The 17,395-nt window shown below is 43.1% G+C and overlaps 1 protein-coding gene across 6 annotated transcripts in view; it reads left to right on the top strand.

The window, feature by feature from the left end:
- Window positions 1-3,502: 3,502 nt before the first annotated feature.
- jakmip2 (janus kinase and microtubule interacting protein 2) overlaps window positions 3,503-17,395 on the top strand; it is a 52,980-nt gene continuing 39,087 nt past the window's right edge. Inside the window, exons 1-4 of one of the 6 annotated variants that reach the window (XM_086176802.1) lie at window positions 3,503-3,655; window positions 4,842-6,701; window positions 9,975-10,067; window positions 10,852-11,136. The gene's annotated coding sequence lies outside the window, so the exon portion shown is untranslated. Of the gene's footprint in view, window positions 3,656-4,841; window positions 6,702-9,808; window positions 10,068-10,851; window positions 11,137-17,395 lie in introns of those variants that run through there. The other 5 variants (XM_086176795.1, XM_086176797.1, XM_086176796.1 and 2 more) reach the window with 5 other exon arrangements.

The raw sequence follows: 17,395 nt of genomic DNA, 5'->3' as shown, positions 1-17,395 counted from the left end.
AGAGGGGAGGGGGTTGTTATGGAAATATTATTTTCAAACTTTTCAAAATTAAAAACTGAACTGACCGTGAGGTTTTCTTAGGTAAAAGTCAAAAAGTCCCTGCTCTGAGTAGTTCAACTCAAAACAAAATGAAAATGAAATGAACACCTTTTGGCAAATATTATTATGAATAATAAAAGAAGTAATGATGATCTAGTGCCCCTCTGTGAGCTGCCACCTTATCGCGGTGGAGGGATTTACGGGTCTTAAGTGATCCTTTATGCTATGTTGTCGAGGGCTTTATATCCCGGGAAGGATTACCCAAGGCACCTTAAACCTGCTGTTGCCCAAACAGGAAGCCAAGGGATAAAGATGAGCACTGGAGAAATGTGTTAAAGTTTAGTCGGACACTTGTACATTCTGGACAGCCTGCAGGCCTTGGACACTCTTCTCCAGAATTAACTCCTGGATGAAAGGACAATCATCTACTTGCGAATTCACATACACGTGGTTTAAGATCTTTGCATTCTTTAATGACAAGACAGGTTTGATCTTAGCAATGTGTCCAAGATGGAAGGAGGCAACTCTTGTGACTTCTTCAATATGAAGGTTGAAAGAAAACAGTCTTTCGATAAATACCCCAAGATTCCTTACTCTGTCCTTGCACTGGATGACTCTGTCATCCTGGGACAGAATGACAATCTTTTCCCCCTTGGCTGCATTCAGAAACAGCTACTTTGCTGATGAGCAGCTCTTCACAGCAACCAGACAGGTACTAAGTTTAGGTGCGTTCTCTGTGGTTAGTGACATAAAATGCTGTAGATCATATGTGTCAAACTCTGGCCCGCGGGCCAAATTTGACCCGCTCTGTAATTATATTTGGCCAGCAAAGCCAGACCAATGACTCTTAGAGCTGCCCCGCTGGTACAGTCTACAGTGCATGTATCGTTAATTCTACAAATCTCAAAATTTTCTGCTGGTGTTTTGGCACGAAAAACACAACAGGACGCATAAACGCCTTCTCCTCTGTGCACAGTAGTCATAGCGACCTTATGCTAATTCTGGCACCCCACTAAAACAGGATTTTGCATGTGTGCAATATTAAGTTATACTGTATATTGTATTGTACTGAACTATGCTTGTTCCATGTTTAGTTTTTAGGCAAAACACATTTGGGTCCATATGAAAAGGTTCATTGTTATATCTGGAGGAATATTTTTTTCAATAAATATCAATGTTGGCCCGCGACTTTGTCCCAGTTTTGAATTTTGGCCCACTGTGTATTTGAGTTTGACACCCCTGCTGTAGCTCATCTGTATTCCAGACCGTCAATTTGAACATGAGTGCAGAGTCCGGCCTTGTACCATAATTTATGGAAAGAACAGCAGCAAACCCAAAACAGAAGCGCTCTCATAACCATATACCTCATGATACAGGACTCAAAGAGGATATCATTAAACAGAACACAGGAAGATCTCTCAGATGAATCCAACCACAATAAAACCTGACTCTGCAGGCTGCCCAACAAAATATGACTCTCAATAGTATCTTAGGCAACACTCAGATGTAACAATGTTTGGACTGAGGATGACTCTTGAGACGACCACCAATAACAAATCATTTACCGCCTGTGTAATAACTATCTTAGTGGAGGGATTCACTCTAAAGGAAAACTGAAAGGACTCAATGAGTTTATTTGTTGATAGATACTAAAGAAAACTTTGACAGAAAGGAAGTATTTGTGACAGAATTGCAGTGTTGAAACCAAGTCAGTATCCAGGCCTCTTTTCCTCAATGAGGGATTGACCAATGCAGTTGTGAAATATGTTGGGAAGACTTCTGAAAAGAGTGATAAATGTAGACCATTGTATTTGACAACCAAAGTCAGCAGAGGTTCAAGGAATCAAGTCGCACATTTGGCTGACATCACAACTTTCATAAGAGAAAGGTTCAAAATCCTCATGACAGATTCAGTCATTTCGGTTGTGAAAATGTCAACTATGGAAAGTCATGTTCATGTCGGTCCAGACAGAACATTGCTGCTGACCACCTGTTTGGGCTGTGTAAGGCTGGAGACCATGTCAAATAGCATTCTAGATTTATTCCTTTTATTAACCATCAAGGGGGAATAGTATGCGCCCTTTCCATTTGACATCATTGTCCGATCGGAATTTTAATTATGCAATCGGAGAGTATTTCCATCTGACCAGTTTAAAAGAAATATTGATAAAAAACACAGCTACAGCATGTAGACAGTGGCACAGGTGGCAGTTTTTTAGTTGATGAAGATGGAAGAAGAGGAGAGGAAGAACATATTTAAAGCGGAGGAGGAGGAAGATTTGTTTTGGCTGCTGGTGTGTTACTGGCCACTGCAATGAGTTGTAGAGTGCTGGTATTGATGTCCTCCTGACAGGGTCACCACTCTTCTTCATTTCATCTCTTGACCTTTACAAATTTGATATGAAGGTATCATCTTTTGCGACAGACTATCTCCTCTGTGCTGAAAGTTCAGGCTGCCTTTTTCTTCTCTTACGTCAACCAATATGTAACATGGATTTTTGGAGTTCATCCTTTTGTACTATCCTCAAAATTATCCACCACTGCGTAACTGCACCAGCAAAAAAAGCAGGAATGACAAAACTTCCACTTTTCCACATTACCCTCACTTACTCCAAATCTCTGACCAATCACACAGTTGTCAGACACCACACAAGAAAAAAAAATGTGTGTGTGTGTGCTGTTGAGAACAAGCTACTAAAAATTCCCGGATCAGTGTGCAAGAATGTTTTTTTTAACTCCTGGGTGCAAGAAAAAATTCTCTGTTCGTGCCGTGTATGTACAGGCCTTAAGTATGCTCTAAATTTTGTATTTGATATATTGATGAGGAGGAGAGAGGTCAGGAAACTAAAAGTGGGGATGGATCATAGGAAGAAGTATCAGAAGCTGAAGACGACGCAAGTGTTTTTGGGAACATTTCCAATGTACAAAAATAAAACCGTCCAGATCACATTTGATGGGGAACACAACAGGTGTTACTTCATGTGACTGAATGAAAATTTTGAATGGTTTCAAAACAAATGTCCTTAGTGACTGTAATCTGAAGTACCAGTAGTCAAGTGATAAACATTTTACTTTGTTTTAATTATTTCTTATAGTAAAAGTAATTTATGTTCTTGCCTTGTCTATGCCTATTATCTGAACCAATGTCTATGCTGTAGGACATGTCTTGTTCTCAGTGGAAAAGTACTGAGCATGTGAAACTCACATGGGGGTGGGGGGCAAATTGTCAGAATCGTATCATGTACTTGGTTTTAGGGAACGCGATGGGATGTCTGTAGCTTAATCATACTATCTGTCTTCTCAGCAATATGCTCCTCTCTATCTTGTGTGTAAACCCAAGTAATCGCCTATCTCCTATCTGGCAGGATGTTAACTTCCAACATCATCATCATTACCTGGGACTACCATGACCTAACATCTCCTCATGGAATGTGTCCTTCAAGATACCGCCTCCTCTCTTATTTCAGGACCGCTGTGACCCGACATCCCCTGACTATGTACCTCGAGATTGTGCCTCCGTTTCACGCATCAAAACCTACTCCCGCCGTGTGTTCTTAGTACTCTCCTGCAGACTACTCGGTACTCTGTGAGACTTGTACCTTTTGGGGCCTCAAAAGTAAGTATCCTGAGACCATCCTGGCTATTCTTTGTCATTCACTGACTTTCCTAAAGAAGCTTCCAAAAGGAAAAGAAAATTTCCATGATAATTTGGTGATCTTTGTGACGGCGTCGGCTTGCGACCGGGATCATCAACAATTTTCCTCCGACCTTGCGTAGCCATTTTGAGATGAAAGGGACGGCTCAAGGAGAGAACCTGATCGACTTCATGACCATTCAACGAACTCAAAATCACCGCGGCGCCGGTGAAATGTAGAATTCTTAATTGTTGATAGAAACAAAAGGGTGATAAAAAGGTCATTTTGAGGGGATCAACATGCTGTATTTCTTCTGAGGACCAAACAAGTTCAGCAAGCAATGTAAAGACAAAGCGGGGAAGAGAATTTTGTGAACTTTGTCATGCCAAATGAATTAAGTGCTAATTTCTTGGAATTAGAATGAGTAGAGTCCGAAAGGCCAGGGTCAAGGTGGACCTTTGTAAGACCGGGAGGCTTAATCCTTTGTTCCATGCAAACAAAAGGAATTCACGAGGACGCTCGTGTCTATAGACCCGCGTTTAGATGTTTGGGACGTCAGGTCGATTCTTATAAGTGTGGAGATCGGGAGTTTAGGTCATTCGGAATTTTAGAGCCCATCAGGAGCTTAAGAGCTATCAAAAGTTTAAGGAGCTATAAGGAATTTATGAGCTCATGGGAAAGGGTCAGCGTAGAGGAGTACCGCTCTCCAAGGTTCCAATAGTGAAATGCACGGTGAACAAATGTGGACAAAAATCCGTAAGTTGTCTCACTGAATGGTCAGAACAGTTTGGGTTTCCGGTACGGTGGTCATTCAGTCCAACACGTTTAGCGTAGTTGGAAATGAAAGTCAAAGAAAAAGAAAAGGAAATTAGAAAAAAAAAAACAATTAAGGTTGAAGACTTTGGATCCATTGAAAGGGATACAGAATGTTGGAAAACTGAAAACTGAACGTCATCAGACAAAGCTACGTCAGTAGTATGAATCGCAGATGGTTCAGACGGGTGTCAAAAAGGGGAAACGGAAAAGTAGGGCATGTGAAAAGAAAACAGATGAAAGCTCTTGGTTGTATCACTCTGGCAGGAGTGGAGGGTCCTCTCCTCATGGCTGCCTCTTCCTTGCCCTAGCCAGCCGCCGCCACTGACAGCTCCTCCCTCTCTCCTTCGGCAGATAAATGGGGAAGAGAAGCAGAGGTGTCATCGAGCACGGCAGAAGGAACTGGTCGCCTTCCTCCCGATTCTCTAGATGCACCAGAAAGGGGAGGGCTCCTGACTCTTCCGTCCCAAACCCGTCAATGATCTAGGTCAGAGGATCCCATGGTCCTAGCCTTTAGACCCTGGTCAGTTGATGACATAAGAGACGCTGTTCAACGTCTGCCCAACCCAGGAAATGACGGCGCCAAGTTTGTGGATGACATGCTGACCTTCTGTCAGGAATTCAGCCCCACCATGCCAGAGCTCAGCCATCTGCTCATAAAGAAAGTAAGTGTGGTTCAATTTGCAAAAATCTGTGACCTTCAAGGTCAACAACACCGACATGATGTAAGGTTGGGATATGCTCCAAACACTGACCACAGGAATGCTATCGACACCCTGCGCAATGGTTTCAAGGAAAAAATATCAAATTTGTGAACATGGCCAAAATCACCAATCGTAAGTAGAAAGAGGATGATCCATTGGCAGAGTACTACCAGAGGCTGTATGCAGTGCTCAAGGAGAACTGTGGCATGAAGGAGCCAGACCCACTGCCAGCAGAGCAACGGGTGTTGGAAACATATCCCTGCAACTCCTTTTGCACTGGTGTCCTGCCAGACATCTCACAAGCATAAACAGGACCAAGAAACAAGAGGCAAAGCACAAGGCACACCTGACCATCGTTCAAACCGTCCCCTATCAGAAGCCACGCCAACCTCACGCCCACTCCCAGGGCCCACCCCAGAGCTGCAAATATTCCCGGGGAGATGTTTGGAAGAGGAGGACAACCACAAGGGGAGTGTGGATTATTCCAATCCAATGACTGCGCCTGATTCATCTATGGAGATCCCAGACATTGAGCCAGGGACTGCCCCAAGGAAGAAGGATCGCCCAAGAGGATGAGGCTGAGGACAAGGGCATGGCTACTTTGTTTAGTCTGACTGATATGGGGGCAGCATCTGAAAAGGGAAGTGATAACACACACACAGCACACGCAATGATAACTAGCTTGCAACCAACCCAACATAAAACATGCCGACAATTATTGCAGAATGTACAAATACTAGAACAGTCCCAGGCTAAAATGAAGACGTGAACTTACACAAAGTATGAAACAGAAATTTCCAGAAATCACCCTAAATATTTATGTTACACAAATGTCTTTGGAGTTGACTCAGGAGCCACCAATTCTGTCATAAAGCGGTCAGAATTGCCAGAATGTCAGCTCAGCGGAAGATATATCTGCTTGGTGGGCGCGCCTGGGATACCAGTGAGGGGGGGGTTCTCCAAACTCATCCGCTGCACAGACCAGGGAGACGCCGCACCACAAACCCAGAAACACAGCTTTCTGCTATCTTCCTCCTGCCCAGTAAATCTCTTGGGAGGAGATTTAATTCTTACTTTCAGCCCAAATTTGCTGTTAGCTACAGAGGGGCTGAAGGTTACACAGTCTGACTTCACACACATGTTCTTTAAAGATCACACTGAAGTTTTATACATGTGCCGGTGGCTTATTCCGCTAACAATGGCTAATATTTTTATTTCTCTGATCTCCCAGAAGGTCCACACGAATGCAGATTTTGTGAGACCAGACCACTGTACTACCCATGTTTCTCCTAGCACAAACAATGACTATGCAGATGGTTTCTGCATCTGACCTGAATGACGAAATCCAAATATGTACACTTCAATTGGAGCACCTGGCGCGGTGTTTTCACCCTACAGCTTACCAACAGCCAGATGCAGTACTACCGGATCTTGGACTCCTACCCACACATATCGCTGCCGAAAAGCCCCACAAAGAGGTGGAGAGATCTGGATCCTTTTGCACTTTGAGGTACACAGATCTCTGATTGGGAGCAGAGGGCAAACTCTCCTTCATATATTCTCTGTCCCATCACATACAAGACCACCCACGCCATGACGACTTCCGTACTCCGGACTATGTTCTCGATTATATGCTTAAAGCAAACACACATGCACGTATGTTCCTTCTGGGAACCAGGTTCCCTCCTAAGTTCCTGATTCTCTCTTTGCAACACACAAATATGCTGTGGGCCTCATTAAACCTGCACAGCCTGTCCGCATTTGGGCCAAATCAAGTTACCGACCAATCTAACCACAATATCCACTCAAACCCGAAGCTGTACAAGGCATTCAACCTGTTTTCGATTCTCTTCTCGCAGTAGCTGTTACTGTTCCCTTTCTGGATTCTCCCGTGCGCCTCTCAATGTTTCTAGGAAAGTAGATCCCTCGACAAACCACCGCATGAATGGAGATTCATCCAGGATCTCGTTGCTGTCAATACTGCAGTTTAGGCTGCAATAATTCCAAATCCATACACTATATTATCACAAATTCCTTCAGTAGTAGATCTCTCCAATGCATGTTTAGCGTACCGCTTCACAAAAATAGTCACTTCTGGTTCACTTTCAAATTCAATGATAAGCCTTACACCTTTACTTGACTGTGCCAGGGCGATTGTGAGTCCCCCACCATATATAATCAGGCCCTGAGTAAAATCCTCTCCACATTCATGCTCACCAAGGGGTCAGCCCTCCTTTAGTATGTTGCAGTTTGTTTAGTATTTAGTATGTTGACGTATGTTTTCTCTAAAAAAATGCAGCTGCTTAATTGGAAAAAAATTTGTGAATGTTGTCTGCCATTGACTGGCAACCAGTCCGGGGTGCATAATGATAGCTGGGATAGGTTCCAGTGTCCCCCATGACCCTGATTGCAGGATGGATGGATAATTAGAAAATTATGAATAGTGGTCAAAGGCACTTCCTGCATTGGCTCCATGTCTGGGCCCATGATTACTGAATAAAACAAATGAGTTTGGCAATTATAGATACAATTATATCTCTGACCTTTAGACTGAATTGCACTTTGAAGATGCTTGAAATCATGGCTTAGTGGTGGATGAAGAAAACTATCAACTCCAGAGGTGGTAACCCATTTGGGTGCTGAATTTGATATTTAAACCTAAAAGAGGATGAACACTGTGTTCAAATAAATGCGTGGAAAGTGTTAATATTGTGTGCGATACAAATGGCAACAATGGTTGGAAAAATTTAGGAAATCACTGTAAGGCCGCCATGCAGTGTTCAGCTGAAGACTTTGCAGATGTCAGCAGTTATCCAGCTGGAGATGATGAGTGAATTATCATTCATGTGCAGAGGGCGTCCAGAGAACACAGCAACTTGGGACACAATAGCCTTGGAAGACAGAGCTCTATAGATTTTTGAAAATCTTCAGCCACAAGAGGGGTTTAGCTGGTGAGGCAGATGTCAGCAGATTGCCAGCAGTGAATAATCATTCAAGGGCAGAAGGAGTCCAGAGGAAACAGCAACCAATGATGTTCTACCCTTGGAAGGCAGCGCTCTACAGATCTTTATAAATCTTCAGCCATGGGAGTGGTTCAGCTGGTGGGCCATTCAAAGAGCAAAAAAGCAACGTTTTGGCTGCTGTATTTATCCTAAATATTCTCAGCACCAGCTATTAAACCATTGGTAGAGAGGAGAAGAGAGCTGGGATGTCTGGGATCTCCCATCTTTGCACGGCAAGGATACCCCACCTTGAGCACCACAGGAAGGACTGGCCTACCAAGCCTTTATCTGGGCATCTAGCAAACAGGCCTAGCATGAAGCGTTTAAGAGGCCTTGGCTGAAGCCCTCATTGAGGCAGATTGAGTGGAGCACATTCTAGAAGCAGGAGGATGCATGTCCATCCATTCATCCATCCATCCATCCATCCATCCATCCATCCATCCATCCATCCATCCATCCATCCATCCATCCATCCATCCATCCATCCATCCTCTATCTGGCATTGGGTCACAGGGTCAGCGGTTGAAGCAGAGAGGCTCAGACCCCTCCTCTCTTTGGCCACTTCTGGGGCATCCCAAGATGTTGCCAGAACAAATACGACTCACAGATGCCAATGTTGACCAAGCTCTGACATAGATTAAACAATGACCGAACGGCCCGTATTAGGGGGTTCGGTACTCCATACTCCTGGAGCACCCCCACCGGATTCCCCGCAGGACATGGTCAAATGCCTTATCCAGGTACAAAAAACACATGTTGACTGGTGGGGCATACTCTCATGCATCCATGCAGAGGGTATGAGCTGGTCCACTGTTCTAAGACCAGGAGGAAAACAACACCTGTCCTGCTGAATCCGAGATTAAACCACCTGGCAGACCCTCCTCTCCAGCCCTGCCAAGTAGACCTTTCCCGGAAGACTGAGGAGTGTGATCTCCTATAGTTGACAGCTCCATCCCTCTCTTCACCCAAGTGTCCAGAACATGCGGCTACAAGTCCAACGATATAACCACAAAGTTGATCATTAAATCGTGGCCTAGGGTGTGTTGGTGTACATATGCAGACATTTCTGCCTGAACATGATGCTTGTTATTGACAGTCCACAATGAGCACTGAAGTCCAGCAATATTTGCAGTCCCCAACCAGAGTGCCATCACCACTGTGGAGTGCTAAGTAGATTAGGTTTTTGCCACTATGCGATGATGGAGGAGCTATACAGTGACCAAGGAAGGAATTTTGAGGGCTCAGGTGTTTAGCAAGGTCTGCCGGTGGCTGGGCACAAAGAAACCCCGAATGACGCCACTGCACCTCCAGAGCATCAGGTTAGTTTAGTGGTTCAATCTCACCCTGGCCACCCAACTACCAATCTTGACCGGCTAGCAGCAAAGAGATTGGGACCTGCATCTACCAGTGGTCATGTGGGCTTACTGGACAGCAGTGCAGGAGGTCACCAAGTGTACCCCAGCTGTCCTTATGTTTGGGCAGGACCCCCAACCTAACCCAAGATAGGAGGGTAGCCTGGCTTGGACTGGCTTTACCATCTGAGAGAAAAACTAAGGACAATGCATGACCTAACCAGACAAGCCATCACCAAGGCCGGGTCCAAATGGAAACAGGCCTATGACTATCGCTGTCGTGGAGAGGATTTTGCTCCTGGGACCCAGGTGTGAGTCTACCACCCCAAGAGGGCTTTCCCCTAAACAGGCATGGACCCTGTACGTTCCCGGTGAAGCTCTCAGATGTTGTGTACAGGGTCAGGTTGATGTGTGGTTGTCCTATACCAGAACAGGTTGGCGCCATGTCAACCACTGACCCCAGCCGAGGGTGAGGCCGGGATACCAGCCTCGGGATCGAAATCCATCTACAGAGGCTACTGGGTAGGCATCAAACCGCCTCTGCTGATGGTATAGGGTCCCACATCACTTAAAGGATTTTATTATGGACCTTTGGTCCATAATGGCAACTTTGCTGGCCTCCTGTAGTTTAACACCTGAAAACCCAGGTGATTATGTGTGTTTCCTGTACAGGTGCACATGTGCGACACTAACCTGTCCAATTTATTTGCATCACTGGTCAATCGGGAGGTTTACTTTGTTCAATAACACTTTCAAGGGGCCTAAAGGAAAATCTACATGATTAATGACTTTTTTTGCAAAAAAAAATTTTGCCACTAATTTGTTGAGTTTTAAATATTTTATTCCTTTCCTGCCTCATCAATTGATTTCAAAAATGCTTTTATCAGCTTTGCAAAGGTGATATTATATGGTGCGATATATGATATGATATGATATGATATGATATGATATGATATGATATGATATGATATGATATGATATTGTGAGGATTGGCCAGAGGAAACTTTTTCAGCATCCTTTTACTGAACCAGTTAGAACTTTGTGAACCTTCTTTTTGACTTCATCCTACAAAATTCAATTGTTTGTATACGTGCCCCATGCTAGTATTTATGTGATGCATTAATGCATGCACCAGAGTTAGGATTATTTACCGTTTAGTTCCCTTCCATTAGAGAATGCCAGCCTGCAACACGAATCTTCAACTTGAATAATCCTAGTCGATACCCGATATTTGCTACAATGTCATGTTTTTTTTATAAGCGAGTGTTTTTTCCTTTTATTTCAACTACCTGCTTCGACGTTAAAGGAGTGGTTAAAGTGACGTTTCCGGTTCGCACGGGACGCATGCCAGTTGGACTGCGGCTGCACCGGGGAGAGCAGTGAGCTCATCGTGGTTCCACCGGGAGGAGGGCGGGGCTCCCAGCATCATCACCACCGGCCATCACCGCTCCATTGTGCCGGGGGGGAGCTGTTGCTGATGCTGAGGTCTCAACGAGAAGGGCAATTTTAATTCGATTCTGTAGAGAGGGACAATGCCATGGACACATTTCCGTCTATATTAGGACACCGGGCGGTGGGAACCGAACACGAGGTAAGACGACGGGCTCTCGAAGCAGCTAAACTGGGAGTAACTGGGACGAGCGAGGCCTGCTGTTTTTTTTTTTTTCCTCGTCGGGACACGACGACACGAATCGTCTTTTCTCACTACCTTTCCCCACATATACATTTGATTTCACTCAACGCTTCCTCAATTCGGTGCGACGTCGGACCGCCACCCCCCCTCCCAGTGTGATGTCTAGCCTAGGCATGTAGCATCGAGTTAGCCTCCGCGTTGGAGGTGGTAGAGCCGGGCCTACACTTGCAAGCCCTCCGTAAGAGCTGTGGAGAAGAAGATCTGACCGCTGGGGGATTCTCTTTTTTTCCAAAGGGGTCATTTTCACTGAGCACGTTTTTTTTTTTTTTTGCATTATTAATATTATCCGTATTTTAATTCGTTTGAATTTGCAGGTGCACTTGTTGTGCAGCCAAGCATCCAGCTGTTGATGCTCAATTTAAGCCAGATGTGGATTTAGCTTTTCGGTGTGCATTTGACAGACCTCCAAGCAGGATGCTGCGGTGATGCTGCAAGAGGATGCATGTCCATCCGTTGCTGGCGTGAGCTTTTTATTTATTAATTTATTTTATAACAAACACTGCCTCTACTTAGGGCTGTTACACTGGCCAGTTTTCGGGTCATTGCAGATAACCTGGCTGCCCACAAGTCAACACCTTATAGATTAACTAACATAGACCCATATTTAGAGAATGAAATCTGAAATGTTTATGTGCATGTGTATATATGTGCCAGTTTTGTGAATTTTGGTGATTCATCCTTAAACTCTTCTCAAATCTCATGCTAATGGACCTCTGATATTTCTACAATTTGTGTAATGGAGGTGAATTTCAAATTCACAAATTGCAATATTGCCATGTTTCTAATTTATTTCATTATGAAATTCACAGCCAATTGATTGTCGTAGCAAAATAGCCATCATTTCGGTTTATGCATTCCCAAACTCTAGATCCTAAGATGGCTCTTTGGCAGCCGGTGATTGAGGGACTATTTTGTGAGCATTATTTAGAGGCATTAAATAACACATAATCATTTGAGCTGCTCAGACCAAACATTGAAAAAAGAACCAACAACATAAGCCTACATAGTGCTCCTAAGAAAACTGATTCATTTTTTCTTTTGCACCGAATTTAGGTTTGTCATTCACAATGAGTTGTGGTTTTATGCCATATAAAACTACAACTATAGCTGGTGGGGATGTGCATCATATAGTTACATCCCTACTAGCTTAACCCACAAATGACAGCGTCACAGACCACAGACTGCAACTGGTCCACTTTGTAAATGTGACTGTTTGACATTTGTTTCTGGTACGTTTCAGCTAAAACTGAAGGATTCAAGTATTTCAATGACAATGACTCCCAAGTTGCACTGTCGTTGCCCACGTTAGCATTGAAGTCTCCCAGTAAAACGAGGGAGTCCCCAGTAGGAGTGCTACCGAGCAGACACTCTAGGGACCCCAAGAAGGGTGGATAAACTGCAAACATGCAAACAACAGTCCAACCCCCCCTTGAAGTCAAAGGGAGGCTACCCTCTCGTCCACCGGGTTGAACCTCACCCTGCAGGTGCTGAGTTGGGGGGAAATAAATATGCCCACAGCTGCTTGGCGCTTCTCACTGTGGGTAACGCCAGAATAAAAAAAGAGGCCAGCCCCTCTCAAGAGGTCTTGTTCCAGACCCCATGCTGTGCATTGACGTGAGTCAGACTATATCTAGTTGGAATGTCTCAGCCTCATGCACCAGCTTGGGTTCCTTCCCCACCAGAGTGGTGACATTACATGTCCCTAGAGCCAGCTTTTGCAGCTGAGGGTCGGACCAGCTAGGTACCCTGCGCCGGCCACTGCCTAGCTCACACTGAAACCTTGGCTCTTTCTATAGTTGGTAACCCCTTGGGAAGAGGGATCCGTGTTGTTTCCTTCGGGCTGTGCCCGGCCGAGCCCCATGGGTGCAGGCCCGGCCACCAGGTGCTTGCCATCGAGCCCTACCCCTAGGCCTGGCTCCGTGGGGTCCCTCAACAGGACTGGTTTGCCTTGGGTGACCCTTTCATAGGTATAAAGCCCCCGACAACATAGCTCCTAGGATCACTGGGACGCTCAAACCCCTCCACCACGATAAGGTGGTATCTCAAGGAGGGGTAATATTTGTCTCATCCTAGAATATGATGATAAAAGAAACATGAAGAATTGCTATTTCTTTAAAAATGGCAATGTATAACACATATTCTAACCTATGAAAGCTGCCATTCTTTTACATGCTGTGCCAATGACATAAATTGTTTGCATTGAGTTAACTTTCCCTTTCCGTTAGTGTTCAGCTTTGCTTGTTGTTTAGCAACCACAGGATCTGCTAAGTGGCTTCCAACTGCTCATGGGTCATCTTTGATAATCTTTGATGATGCGGAGTGGTTGCTTTGGTAGCTTTAATAATTTGTTGCAAATTATTTCATGGGCCCCAAAGCTGAGGCTCATTGACCCTTATGGGTCCCCAACTCCAGTTTGGGAACGGCCGCTGTAGATGATTCATTTGGTGCCGGGTGAGGATCACAATTCTCCATGTTTAATGTGGTCATTTCTGTTATCATATATATAATATATATAATGTATAATATATATAAAAGTAATATTCACAATCAGCTGTATTATTCCACTGTAACATTCAGGAACATGAAAACGAAAAAAGTGACTTTGTTTCCTTACGGACCAAATTCAGAATTTTTTTTCATAGTATTTCACATAGTGAAAAAAATCAATATTTAATACTGTTACAACACACCAACAAAGCAGTTTGATGCTGCCCTAATGACACTGTCCAGCATTAGCAGTGTTAATGCATTAAATGGTATTTCACCCTCATGGACACAGATTAGGGAGCAAACGGATGTAATCCAGGAGTGTGGCACTTTTCCTGGGGACCATCTTACGTCACTGTCATGTACCAGACCGATTAAGTTCTGTTGCTCATTGATATTGAGCGGCTTTTGCTGACTTGATTGCATAAGCTGACCCAGCCCCCCTCCAAAAAATAAAAATACTAAAGAGGTCTGTGTTAGATAGACAGACATCAAATCATATTTAAATTCCTGACCACCATGTGAGTAATTGTTCTCCCTTTGTCTGCGTGGGCTTCCTCCCATATCACAAAAACATGCAGGTAAATACAAAAACATGCAGGTAAAAAGGAAAAATTGCCCCGAATGAGTGAAAGTTGTCCATCTTTGTATGTGGCCTTGTGATAGACTGGCGACCAGTTCAGGGTGATCCCAGTCTCTAGCCTGATGACAGCTGGAATAGGCTCCAGCATCAGGAGATGGATGGATGGATGGGTAGCTGTGATGATATGTACACACAAATCTAAATACAATACTGTTTAGATATTTTATATTTTATATTTATATATTTTATATTTATATATATTTAGATATTATGAACAATAATGACATTACAATTTATTTTGAAAAAGTGCATAGGCTTCAAGGCACAACATCTAGGAATTTGACTTAATAATTATCATTATGTTTTTGTAATGATCAGAAATAACAATTCAGATTTTTTTTTTCTGCTGACTTTTTCATTTTTTGATCAATTGAGCTACTGATTTTTGATCCCCTGCATCCCCCCAAATTAGTCATTTAAGAGTTTGAGAGAGCAGCATTTGATGTTTTTATTAATTATGCCACTCTCTTACAGTAATTCATTTTGAAAAAAGGATATTTTTGGCCAAAATCATATCCTTATTCAACATATGGCTTGTTTTTTTTGTGTTTTCTGAAAATGTTAAGGATGTACATGTGAAGTAATGGAGAACCACTCAAACCAAGGCAAACTCAGTTATATTCAAACTGTGTAGTGGAAAAGCGCCATTTTTAAGTATGCATTCATTTTGTTTCTAATTTTAAGGCCAAACTCAGTAATGGAGTTAGTCTTTATCATGTACAAATAACTTGTCTTCCGGAAAAAGTGTATGAACTTGTGACAAATAATGCATGAACCACTAGTCCCTTGCTTGTTCTACAGGATTTGCCTCCAATTATTATTTTTTGACACAAAGATAAAACCCACCACATGATCACAATCCATGCCAGCTTGTCAGCTTATGGATTTTATCTACAACTCATATGATTTTCTTTAGTGGCTTTGTTTAGACTCTCATAAAGAAAAATGAGTTGCAAAATCCCAAAGGATAAACTTAGCATGAATGGTGTCTCTGACCTTGGGCCCAAGTTTGTATGTTGGTGTTTTTTTGTGTGTCTAGATTTTGGCACCTCTCTCCTTTAAAATATTGCTCCTTCTTCATGAATTATCATGTTTTAGAATAAGGTCCAATCATGCCTGCAGCACAAGTTTATTATTCACTAAATGTGCCCACATATCAATTTTCAGATAAACAAACCCAGTAGTGCACAGAGAAGAGAAGTCAGGTTTGCTAAAATGATAGATGCTAAAATGTTGCAAATTGATGTTTCAGTGATTTGGTCAGTGCTGCAGAGGTAGCTGTCATTACTAGGGTGGACTTAGCTCAGATAATGATCACTGCATTGATAGGGTGCTTATTGCTCTGCTGAGTCCATACATTACAAGAAGGGACATTAAATTAAAAAAAAGTGCAGACTAGTAGAATGAAAAATATTACCAAAATCTGCAGGTGTAGATATTCTTGGCTCAGCTCCTTTTTATATGGGAAAGTATGGATTTATTTGGAATGAGAAACATTTCCATGTTGAAATTGTGAGATTATGACTATGCAGTTGTGTAACCTGGCAAGGCAATAGATTTGCCCCAATCCCCGAACCCCAATTCCATGTAATTCAATTACCTATGAAAGGGCTAATGTAAATCTCACAGTTTATTTGGATGATTGTGGGTTAGTTGGTAGATGGGGGTCCCTTCAACCGGAAGGTTGGGTGGTCTATCCCTGGCTGCTCCCGTTTGGATGCCCAGGTGTCCTCGGGCAAGACACTGAACCTTCAGTTAATCCAGATAGCGACTGGCATGGTAGGTCTGCCACCATCGGTCCGTAAGTGCGTGTCTAAATGGATGAATTTGAGAAAGCTTTTTGAAAGCGATTTTGACTTTAATTGGCCAACCGTGTGTCTTTCATTGGAAAGATAAAAATGTATGTCTATATTCTGTTGCTTTGTTTAGTTTTATTAGGTCTGATATATGGCTGCAAGAAATGATAAGTGTCATTCACAATCAGATGGGCAGTTTAGAACTTCAGCCTTAAGGCTTGTTGCTTGTTGTTACGTTATTTGATTTGACTCAAGTGTTCTCTTCAGTAAGCAGTTTTGTAGCTGCTTGGTTTTTATTTTTTCATGTACTTATGAACAAGGGTTTCTTAATCTTTGTAGTGACACAAACATTCAAATGTGGACCTGAAGGTATTTTTTCATCCTGCCAGTTTGTCTTACCAAATACTATGTTTCCCACCTGACCTCCTCCCACACCACCAAAGATATCCACTCACCTCCGATATCAGCCAAATGTTCTATTAACACAAGCTATCATTCGGCAAAAAATGACAGCTATTGCTAGCCACTGTCCAAAAGCTAGATGGCAGATTGTAGGTTTTGACATAAAAACAGTGCACTTATAAATGTGTAACTTTATTTTGAATTTTGAAAATCAAGGGTCTTGCTGTCTGGAGTTGATGTTTTGGGTGTCTTATGTGTTTTCTGTAAAAGGGTAGGGGCTTCCTCTAAGAACGTCATAGATGGGTTTTGCTTTCTTCAAAGGGTAGTAAACTCGGTATGTCATATTCAGTAAAAATACTACATTGCTATACCGGGAATCACCCAATAGACTGGCAGAAGAGGTGCTTATCATCAGTCAACAGATGATACATGGCTTTTACTGTGCGAAATCAGAATCATCAGAGTACAGTTGCAGACTGACCACTGTTGGGTTTTTGTCAGTGCTTGGCTTCTAGACTGTCGAGGTAAAGCTGCAGTAACAAAGTGGACATCCGGGAAGAAAACTTAGCTTGTAGCGCCAATGTGATTGATATAGTGTTTAATGCGCACAAGCTCACAGTAATATATTGCAGATAAATGCTGCCATACATAAGATCTCCCTTGCTGGAGGCACAAAGAGAGAGAGTGGCTGTTCTGCTCCTCAGAGTCTTATCTGTTTCATCTCTTTTCCAATATGTGTGAAGCTTGTTTCACAATCCATTGCCAAACTGACTGGCAGAAATGAAAAAAAGCTGCTGAACTGTAGTTATCACAATATTGTAATTTTGAA

This window comes from Fistularia commersonii, chromosome 29 (genome assembly GCF_037954325.1).
Source record: "Fistularia commersonii isolate RoL2024-O1a breed Wild chromosome 29, RoL_Fcom_v1.0, whole genome shotgun sequence".
Classification (NCBI taxonomy): Eukaryota; Metazoa; Chordata; class Actinopteri; order Syngnathiformes; family Fistulariidae; genus Fistularia; species Fistularia commersonii.
This window is presented reverse-complemented; position numbering and strand designations above follow the sequence as displayed.